Source organism: Myodes glareolus, chromosome 24 (genome assembly GCF_982192425.1).
Source record: "Myodes glareolus chromosome 24, mMyoGla1.1, whole genome shotgun sequence".
Taxonomy (NCBI): domain Eukaryota; kingdom Metazoa; phylum Chordata; class Mammalia; order Rodentia; family Cricetidae; genus Myodes; species Myodes glareolus.
Genome location: NC_142049.1, coordinates 155,153 through 167,039, shown reverse-complemented (window position 1 = coordinate 167,039; position 11,887 = coordinate 155,153).

The window sequence follows — 11,887 nt, the reverse complement described above, 5'->3', positions numbered from 1 at the left end:
ATTTTTTCTAAAGTATCTACATTTGAATCAGATAGCAAAATGTCACCCTTTTAGTGGTAAACTCTCAGTTCAGAAAATTGCTTTCATATCATTTCCAATGGCTAACTTACAAAATATTGGCTCAGGGTAGAACTATTTGATATTCTCTGTGGGAGAAGATTCCATTGATACCTTTTAATAGGCTGAGACTATTGTAAGTATACACTGCTATTCGCTGTCCTTTTCTTGTAAAGGTATAGTGAAGAAATAATCTTTAAAATAAACCTTTAAATTAAATTAAATTTATTTTAAAATAAGTCTTTAAAATGGCCTATAAGAGGCCACTCTTTAGGCAATAGAGTAGGCAAAGGAGTGCCAGACTGTACAAAGTCCATTGACTGAATGACCTTATTAGCAGCTCTTAGATATGTTACCATTCTCATTTTTCTTTTTAACAACAAGTCATGAGAATTACAAATGATGGTTGATTCTTCAATATGCTGAGCATCTAGTTGCTCTTGCACCAGCTATCCTAAAGCCTGCAGTTTTCCTATTGTTAAAGACCATTGCTCACCCCATATAGGTTTGTCTGTAAGCCCTTTAAAAAGTAAAGCTGTTGGTGCCTTTGAAAAATCAGCAGTTCTTTTCCTTGTTTTTGTAAGACCTGAATTGTCAGTGATTGTTCTTTATAATATCTTGTAGTACTCTCCTCAGAAACATACTTTAATTTATAGTTTGTTTCTAAGATTGGAGAAATATTAATTTAACTCACAGTGTGTGTGTGTGTGTGTGTGTGTGTGTGTGTGTGAAAGAGAGAGAGAGAGAGAGAGAGAGAGAGAGAGAGAGAGAGAGAGAGAGATTATGGAGGGAGGGAAGGAGGGAGGGAGGGAAATGAAAAGAGCTGGCTGCACAGGGGTTCAGGAAAAGTTACGTGTAATGGGGGGCTGCCTGAAGGCAGAGTCAGAGTCAGTCAGTCTAGGGCCACTGAATCCTGTGTCATTTGAAGCCCAGGTGCTTCTGGAGTTTGGGTGGTGCCTGGAGTCTGTTTCAGAAAGCTTACAACAGGAAAATCCCAAACTTGCTCAGTGACTTGGTGAAAAAAAGAAAAGAAAACCTAGCCAGGTGTGGCTAAAGTGCCATGTGTAGATCCAGGGAAACCTGCAGCTCTAGCCTGTGTTGGTGACTAAAACACCACAAGCAAATGAATTTTTTTTTATTAATTCATACCCCAAACATTGGACTCCAAATATAGTATGAATAATAAAAAAAACTCAAACAAATATTGGTTGTTTTAAAGATATATTTGATTTTTAAGAGTGTGTTTGTGTGTGTATGTGTTTGTGTGTGTATGAGTACAGACACCCTCAAGGTCCAGAAGTTTATATTAAATTCTTTAGGTTTGCAGTTCCAGGCAGCTGTGAGTTACCCAATGTGGGTTTTGGGAACCAGGTCGCCTAGAAGATCTTCAAGTCTGCTAACTGTTACTCTATCCTTTAGCTCCATCCAGTGTAATATGAACCTTTGAGAAAAAAATGATAAAGTGAGGTGAAGGACAAAAAAAAAATTCTGATTTTTCTCTTTGCATAGCCTACACCTGTATATAAACACTATACTGCATTACATTAATGTATATACTACATTTTAAGTAATATAAAACTTACTTGAGATGAAATGCACAGTGGATCTCCAAGTAAATTCATGACCAATCCCCTGTTCCTTCTTGGTATCTCAATGGTTTATTGCTCGTTTTACTGATGTTAATTAAAACATGTTTATGCATGTTTAAATTTATGACGAAATTTTATCTGAAAAAGAAAATTTATCAATTTTAATTCTCTTGTTTAAGTTCCATTTTCATACTTTCACTTGAGCCTGGGATTTTTTTTCCTCAAAGAAAATTAATCAATTATGTTATAATATGCAACTTATGTAACAGGAAGGCTGCTGGTTTGTCCCAGTCGCCCAGCTAGCTTAGCCCCAAAATAACCACACAGAAACTGTATTTATTAAAACACTGTTTGGCCCATTAGCTCTATTTTCTTATTGGCTAATTTTTACATCTTGACTTAAACCATTTCTATTAATCTGTGTATTGCCACCTAGCTGTGGCTTACCGGTAAGATTCTAACCAGCATCGGTCTGAGGTGGAAGATCCATGGCTTCTCCCTGACTCTGCTTTCTTCCTCACAGAATTCAGTTCCATCTTCCCCGCCTACCTAAGTTCTACCCTATCTACAAGTCCAAAGCAGTTTCTTTATTAAGCAAAGAAAGCAACACAAAGACAGAAGGACCTCCTACACCAAACAAAGGCATTCATTTTATTAACTGGTGGGAATATTGTTACAATCTAGCAGTTTCATTTTACTACAATCATACTTCAAATAATAACATTTCAATGCTAGTTGGGGCTTGGAATTTCATCCTCTCATGCAACTGTGCTGATCAGGAAGATGGAAATATCTCTGGTCTTGGAAGTATTGAGAGGGAGACTGTCTAGCTCTTCCCGTCAGCTAAGCATGTATTTACTGTCTCTGAGGATATGGTTCCAGAACCTTTCAGGATCCATCTGTTGCCTACATCCTGCTACTCATTCTCCTGTGGTCTAAGAATAGTACCATTGTGCTTTCTCACAGAAAATACAGAAATCTCCCCTGCCTTGGGTTCAAATGAGCAAGATGTCTAATGTTTATTTTGTCTCTCAGTGATGCCCTTTCTGTAGCTCAATTAAAACAGCATACATTTTGATCTTTGTCTCACACCTATCCTTCAAAAACCCACAAAATTATAAGAATCACAAAATTCCTCATATTTGCTTGCCATTACATTTCTAATGTTCACTTTCAAAGGCCCTTATCATAGTATCATTTTATAATAAATCAGAGCAGTTAGAAGTACAGCTGTTAAATGGCATTAAAGGAGTCAGACACAAAAGGGTGAAGTAGTCCACTTGTCCACAACAGTGATATATAGTGAAGCAGAGGTGAAAGTCTAGATCTGGCAATATAAGACCACACTGCAGAAATCTGAAGCCTGCTAAAGAATGTTTGGGTAATTGAACTAAAGTGATGGCACATTAACCCTGAGAGATGAATAGGAAACCTCAGTTCTGCAGGTGGAGACTGTCAAGACTTTGACATTTTTGCCATTATGAAAATCTCTTGCCTAGAGGTACCCAAGGGCTCTGCCTCTCTCTAGACCATGGACAGTCATGCAAATAGCCCACTTAAAACGAGGCAAGAAACTTTTCCCACAATTGCACAGGGAATCTGAAGAAATTTAAGTAGCAGTGTGTGCATAATCAGAGCTTTGGCTGTCTGAGCAGCTAAGAGTCCATCACAGCTGTAATGAATATTTAACATTCTTTTTCCATTGTTATTTGCCTGGCTTGTTCTATATTAGCAGATTTTTAGCCAACATTATAGAGTCCTGGAAATGGCAGGGTGAAAGTCCCATTCATTCTGGTAAATGTGCTCCCAGAGTGAGTCCAAGGGCTTTATCATCATGCTGCTATGGTGCTCTACCTACCCTAAAAATCAAAAGATTTTAACACTTATTTTCAGCAGAAAAATTAGGTCAAAGTAAAGTACTGGTGAAATTGGGTTTTATCTTGAATCTCTGAAATAAAAAAGTTTTAGCAATGATTTTCTCTTTAGTAAAGAAAATGGTAATCAGTGTATAAGACAATGGTATCAAAGAAGGTCATAGGATAATTAATAGGCTATAGATGGCAGGAAATGAGCACAGAAGTAAAAGTTATTAGGAAAATTAACTAGACAAAACAATATTTGCTTCATTTTGTTGCTCAAGGAACAGTCTCCATGGGCTTTGAGATTAGAAGCCCTGCACGGGTCTCAGTTCTCTCTGCTACATATCTGCAGTCTGAGATGCAAGATTTCAGCTCCCATGCCTGCGACTTGATGCCATTCTTCCCTGAAAAGATGGACTCACCCTCTGGAATCATAAACCACAACAAACTCTTTCATAAATGGCTTTATTTCATGATATTTCATCACACAAAGAAAAGTGACTAATGGGGGGGATATCAGTCTTCTGTGTAGATGTATTAGCCACCATATTGACAGGGACACAACATCACCATTCAATAGGCAGTCAAGCAGTTAGGTGTTTTAACTATGTAAATTACCAAATCCATTAATCGTTCCCATCCCCTCTCTCCATTCCAACTTCTCACCCCTGGTCACTCTCAACTTCATATGCTTTTTTTTTTTAAACCCACTGAGTCATCTTAGTGCTGCCAGTGTGTACCTGGGTCATTAGTGCAGAGCCATCCACTGGAGTCTGAGTAACCTCTCCAGGGTCGAATCCCTGAGGGACAGGAGTCACCAGCTGCCAACTGTTTCCCAGTTGGGGGTGGAACTTCATGACCCTCACTTCTTTCTGGTTCTTGGACTTTGGCTTGATCCTGTCTTATGCATGCAGTCATAGCTGCTGTGAATTGATGTACGAACTATCTGACAGAGGACTGGTATCTGGAATATACAAGTAACTCAAAAAAAAATTAGCAACAGAAAATAAACCCCAAACAATCCAATTAAATTATCTTGGACTGGAACTAAACAGAGCTCACAAGGAAAAAAAAACATTACTAAGAATTTTTTTTTAATGTTCAACAAGCATCTTTAACTATTAGGGAGATTCAAATAAAACTACTATGAGATTTTATATTACTGTTGTCAGGATGGTTAAAATCAAAACAAACAAATGCTGGCAGAGATACATGAAAAGGAGAAAGATTATTTGTTTATTAAGATTATTTGTCTGAAGTTAAAATCATTGAAAAATGAGTGTCTGTTGCTTAAAGATTTAAGAATATTCTTTAAGTTCTTTGAAACCTAATAGGCATAAGGAAGAGTTTTGGATGGATGAAAGGAGATATGAGCCATGTTTTATCAATATGTCAGAAGCTGAAATAAGAATATCTGTTCTGTCTGTGGTCACAATGACCTTAACGTAGGTACCAGAAACTCTAAGTTGAAAATGGTTCCAAGGAATCAGCTAAGTGCTCTTAACTGTTTAGCTGTTTTTTCAGGTTTTAGAGATTTTAATAATTACATTTCTTATTTATTTACTGACGTATTTAGTGTGATGGTGCATGTGTGTATGTGTGCACACATGTGCCTGCTTGTACTTATTCAAGCACACACCACTGTGCACATGTGAGGCCAGAGAACAGCTTGCAGGACCTGGCTCTCTCCTTCCACCATCTGGATTCCAGGACTCAAACATGGACCACGAGGCTTGGCAGCAAGCGCCTTTACCCACTGAGCCATCTCCTAAGTCCAATCTGCTGAGTTTGCTCTCTGTGATTATATTTGGGTGTTTTCCATTCATATGCTTATGGTTTTCTTTTCATTTAGGTATGGTGAGACCAACAGATGAAGAGAAGATAGCCTGTTATTCACAGATCTCAAAAGGAGTGGGCATGCTGTACCCCAGAGAGCCACACACTGTAACCCAAGGTTGGTGGCAGGAACACATGGGTGCAGAAGAACCTTGCTTGTGGTTTTTGAGAGAAAAAATGGGCACAAAAGCCTAAGCAGACTAAGATGGCTTAAGATCAGAAAGTTTGAATAAACTTATTGGACTACGGCTTGTATTGACTGATAACTGGTCTTACGGAAGTTAAAGCTGGGAGTGCTGTCCCAGAGGGTCAGAGTCTATAATGAAGCTAGCTGCCGTAGCCTAGTATTTGGACTTGTTTGCATGGGGAGATTAGTTTTGTTAGAGCATCTTTTATATCTCTAGGAATTGGTTAGTCTGGATCAGAGCAGTCCTTCCCTGGTCAGTGAGATTCCAAAGATGCCAAAGGGTCATAACAAAAACTAGAAAACATGATAAATATAAAATTGAAATTAGTTTTGAATTTTCTTCCTTTGTGTTCTTTCCTTATAGAATGAATTAGGAGTAATCCCTCTTTAGTCTCAAAGAGCTCATGCAAGATTCTAGTTGCTTGGTTTCTAAAAATGTCCTTATAAAATGTCTTGCCTTGATACTCATTTTGTGGGAAGATTTTTCACTTCCAATGTTTTTAAACATGTATAGGACTGTTCAGCCTTTATAATTCTAGAATTTATTTGGTAAGTTTTCTTTTTTTTCTAGGAACTGACCATAATATCTTCACCTTAATGTCTACTTTAGTTTGTCCCTCTTTATTCCTGATATTAATTTGATTTGTGTTTTTTCCCCTATTCTTTAAAAAAATAATTATTAATTAATTACTTTGGTTTTTTGAGGTAGAGTTCCTCAATATAACAGATTTGACTGTCCTAGTACTTTATTTGTAAGTCAGACTGGTCTCAAACTCACAGAAATCTGCCTTCCTTGCCTCCCTAGTGCTGGGATTAAAGGTGTACACCATCACCACCTGGCAAAAAATGCTAATTTTTAAATTATATGCATATGGGTCTGTAACATGAGGGCCTACTTGTTGGGGTTTCTGTCTGCCCAGTTCTCCAGCCATTTATTCCTAGAGAAAATCACACAGAGAGTCTACATTAGATATAAACTGATTGGCCCATTAGCTCAGGCTTCATATTAGCTCTTATAACTTATATTTACCCATTATTCTTATCTATATTAGCCACATGGCTCGGTACCTTTTTTATGGGGTAGGTCACATCTTGCTTCTTCTGTGGTCTGGGCAGGACTGCAGAAAGAGCTTCTTTCTTCCCAGAATTCTCCTATTCCCCTTGCCCCACCTCTACTTCCTGTCTGGTTGTCTCATCTATACATCCTGCCTGGCTAATGGCCAGTCAGCATTTATTTAAAACATAATTGACAGAATATAGAATTGTCCTTCATCATGGGTGTTTTGGCTACATCTATACATGTGTATTATGTTCAATTTTGGTGCCTATGGAGGTCAGAAGAGGGCACTGCATCACCTGGAACTGGAGCTACAGGCAGTTTGTGAGCTACCACGTGGGTGCTTGGACTGAACTCACGGCCTTTGCAAGAGCAGCAGCAAGTGCTCTTAACTACTGAGCTGTTGCTTCAACCTCGCTTACTCTTTTTCTTTTCTTTTCTTTTCTTTTCTTTTCTTTTCTTTTCTTTGTCTCTCTAAAAGTTCCAAGAACTTTTTCTGAGACAGAATTTTTCTGTATAGCCTTGTCTGGAACTTACTTTGTAGAGCAGGTTGGCCTTAAACTCACAGAGATCACACGCCTCTACCTCTACCTCTTGAGTGCTGTGATTAAAGACGTGCACCACCATGTATGATTTCTCTCACTCTTTCTTGATAAGTGTTTTCTTTCCCTAGAGAACTACTTGTAATATTGATTTGTTATTGTCTTCATTGTTTATTTTAATAATATTTAGTATGAGTTTAATATATATTTCTTCTATGAGTTTACCATCTTTAACTTTATTCATTAGATACCTATTGTTTCCCTTTTCATAGATTTTTATTCATTGACAAAAAATGTGTTTATTTATAAAGGGGAACATATTTGATATGTATTCATGGTGGGGTTAAATCAAATGAATTAACATTTTCATGACTTCTTATTCTCTTTCTCTCTCTCTTGTGTGTGTGTGTGTGTGTGTGTGTGTGTGTGTGTGTATGACAGACAAGGAGAGGGAGAGAGAGAGAGAGAGAGAGAGAGAGAGAGAGAGAGAGAGAGGAGATATTCTGAAGACTGTTCCAAGAACTTTGTGCATGCTAAGTAAGTGCTCTACCACTGAGCCATACCTTATCCCAAATACCAGTTTGTTTTTCCTTAATGGTACATCTTGGCTGGGTGGTGATGGTGCATGCCTTTAATCCCAGCATTCAGGAGGTAGAGGCAGGTGAGTTCGAGGCCAGCCTGGATTGCAAAGCAAGTTCCAAAACAGCCAAGGCTATACAGAGAAACCCTGTCTCAAAAAAGAAAATAGAAAAAAACAAAACACAAAGGAATGGTATATCTTTTTTAAATTAATTTCATTTTAATTCTCTGTCTCTGTCTCTGTCTCTGTCTCTGTCTCTCTCTCTCTCTCTCTCTGTGTGTGTGTGTGTGTGTGTGTGTGTGTGTGTGTGTATAAAACAACCCTACATTTGTGGTAGGAATGCTTAGAGATCAGAGGCATCAGATTCTTTGGTGAATTCTATAGCTTGTGCTATAGATGGTTGTGAGCCACTCACTGTGGGTGCTGGGAGTCAAAATCAGGTCCTCTGGAAGAGCAGCCAGTAACCACTGAGCCAACTCTCCAGCCCCATCAGTCTTTTTGTTTTAGGGATATTTTAGGGGCCGGAGAGATGACTCAGCAGTTAAGAACACTGGCTGCTCTTCCAGGGGACCCAGATTCAGTTCTTAGCACCCATATGGCAGCTCATAACTCATAACTCCAGTTCCAACACCCTCATAAGACATACATGCAGGCAAAACATCATTGCTCATGAAATAAAGGAAAGAATACTTAAGATCCACTCTCAATAGCTTTCAGGTATCCAACATTGTAGTCACTGAGATATGATAGCTCTTTTGAACTTGTCTATACTGAAATTCTGAGAGCCCAAACATTGCAGTTTCATTTGGTTGTACCTGTGGCCTAAGGCTCTAATGTTCATGTTGACTCATGGCCAGTACTTGTGACCTAAGACTCTAATGTTCACGCTGACTCAAGGCCAGTACTTGTGACCTAAGACTCTAATGTTCGTGCCGACTCACGGCTAGTACTTGAGTCCTGGGTCTCTAATCATTCAGAGTATAATAGGTTTTTATTGTTTGTTGTTTTTGTTTTTGGTACAGGGTCACATATAGCTGAATGTGGCCTTGAATTAATTATGTACTTGAGGCTGATCATGGACCTGTCTGTCTCAGTTTCACAAATACTGAGCTTATAGGTTTACACCACAATTTCTGGCTGGAATGGAGTTCTAAGTATATCTGTGAATCAAGTTTGCTTGGGGTTTTGTTTTTCCTTGTTTTCATGTTTGATGGCTTGATGTGAGGTAGGTATGATGAAGTCTTGCTTTGTGATAGTGGCTTTGTCAGTTTGGTTCCAGATTCTATCCAGTTTTTATAAGTTACTAAGGGAAATTTCAAAATACATAGCAGTTGTGTAGCGAAATAAAGCCGTTTATGAGTGCTTGCATTGCCGTCTCCAGGCTGACCTTGTTTTCCGTGTAGCTCTATCTAACTGTACTCCTTTCTTTCAGACTTTGATCAGTTTTTAAGCAAATCCTGGTCATTAATTATGGCATGATACAGTTTCATCCATGAATATTAGCATTGCCTTATCAGCTTCACACCTAGAAAAGTTCCTTAGTATCATCAAATCCCTGTTCACACTTTCCTCACTTCCTGATCTCCAGTTTATCACCCCCATCTCATCGTTCCCAGTGCTGGGATAATAGGCGTATGTCAGTGCAACCAGTAAAACCAGCATTGTAAAATCAACTACTCAGTGCATTTAGACCACTAAAATGTATAGGAGGCTACCTCTGATTTTGCTATATTTTCATATGCACCCTACCTGGAATTTCCCTAAACTGTTATTTTTATGAATTTACCTATACGAGGTATTTATATAAATAGAATGATATATGTGACCTTTTGTGCCTAGCATGTGTTTCAGTTTCATAAATGTGGTTGCATATCAGTACTCATTCCTTCTGACGGCTCAATAATATGTGACCCTCCATTCTTTACAATTTTATGCTAAGTTTTGAAATTTAGAAGTTGAGACCAGTTTTGTTTTTTTTTTAGAATCATTTGGTTTTTTGAAATTCCTTAAAATTTTCCATATGAATTTGCAAATTGGCTCTTCTTTCACTTCACAGATGCATGGAATCCCATACCAAAGATTGTAGTGGATCTGTGAATTGCTTTGAGTAATATTGGCATCACAGCAGTATTTTCCAGGACCATAGTATACTCTTCCCACTTATTTAGGTTTTTGGTTTAGTAATGTATTATGGGCTTAGCGAATATAGACATTTTGCTCTCATACTTAAATGCATTCCTATATATTCTTTCTGATATTCACTTTTGGGTTTTGCTCCTTTTTAGATTTTGGATTGTTTTTGTTTGGTTATTGTTACATCTTCTAATATCCTAGATAGAAAATAAAGTTTTAAGTTAGCTTTCTATTTTTTTCTTGATATTTTTAAGACAGGGTTTCTCTGTAGCTTTGAACCTGTCTTGGAACTTGCTCTGTAGACTAGGCTGGTTTGAACTCACAGAGATCTGCCTGTCTCTGCCTCCCAAGTGTTGGGAATTAATGGTGTGCACCACCACCGCCTGACCAGCTTCCTAATTTTTTCTGTAACAAAGGGTTCTTCTGCAGTATATACAATATCCTAACCCCCTCTGTTACCATTAAAATCTCTTTTTAGTGTGTAAATCATTTTGAAAATCTTTATTGTTAAGTAGTACACAAAATTCAGAAAAGTAGACAATAAAATTGCTTCTCTATAGCCCAAGAAGTTAAGTAATTGTAGGTTATAGGTTTTGTTGAATTTTTTAATAATAAATTAGATCAGGATACATGTGATTATTTACAATCTTAAATGAGAAACCATTTAAAGTATCCTTATAGTTATATATTAAAGTAGGACTCATTTTATTGTCTCGTAAACTCATTCCAAAGATAATCATGGTACTAGATCTAAGTACCTCAAAGTTTATATTACTCATAATTTTTCATTTTCCACGTTTGTCAAGCTAACATTAGATAGTATGAGTACTTAGTTTTGCCTTTGAGATAGGTCTCATTATGTGGCCCAGGCTGTTCTAGAACTCAGCTCCTACTTTAGCCTCCTGATTACTGGAATTATAGGCATGTACAGCCAAGCTCAGTTGGTGGAGACAGGAAGATCAGAAGGTTATCATTGTCTACTTCTTCAGGAATTTTAAAATTTGTTCTTTGTTAATTTCATACATATATACAATGTATCTTGCTCACAGCCATCCCCAATCCCACTTCTTCCAGACCTCCCCAACACTTGTCACTCTCAGCTTCTTAATCCACGGACTCCAGTTAGTGACTCCTGAGAGCCTCGGGCCTGCCAGTGGCCACAACCCTGAAGAAAACTTATGCCCATTGTCCAGGAGCCATCACTGGCCAGCACCTCCTCATCCATGCTAGAATGTTGACTTTCAGGTACCTGTGGCTGCTAGAGGTTCATAAGAACAGTAATGTAGCCCAGAAGACAACATTTTACAACATTCTTCCCCATTCCCTGGCTCCTACATCCTTCTGTGTCCCTCCTTTTTTCTTGATGTTTCTTGAGCCTTGGGGGATTAGGTAGAATGGTATAAATATCCCATTTGGGGCTGAGCACCCAGCAGTCACTAATTCTGAGCACTTTGATTACTACCTACTGCAGAAAGCAGCACAAGTCTCTGGCTCTAAACATAAAATATTTAGAAATCAGTTTCAAAACAATGGCAAGTTTTCTTCTAGTGCCTCTGACTTTCCTAGCCTAGGTTTAGAGTACCAGACATAGCTTCCCTCCTATGCAAAGGGCCTCAGATCTGATTAGGAAACGATTGGTTACCTCCATCGTGGTAATGCTCCTCATGCACGGTGGACACACTTCATCTGGCAGGTCACAGATTTAACATACAGGTGCTGCAACTGAGCAAGTCCATTGATGTCCCCTCCCCCACTGGCTGGACGAGCAGCTTCTAGCACTGTGAGAAGTTTCCAGGTAAGCTGTAGGTTGAGTTCTCTGGGTCCTGTAAGAAAATTGGGTTGTGTCTGCAGCAGTAGGGCTTTACAAAGCCAGCCTTGGTTGGCAGCATGAAAATGCCTAATACTTACCTCTTATCTGAAATTTTAACTTAAAAAAATCTTTTCACTGTTAATTGCTTGTGTGTGTGTGTGTGTGTGTTTGTGTGTGTGCGTGTGTATGCGTGTATGTGTGTATGTGGAGATCAGAGGACTTTTACCTGCTGATCCA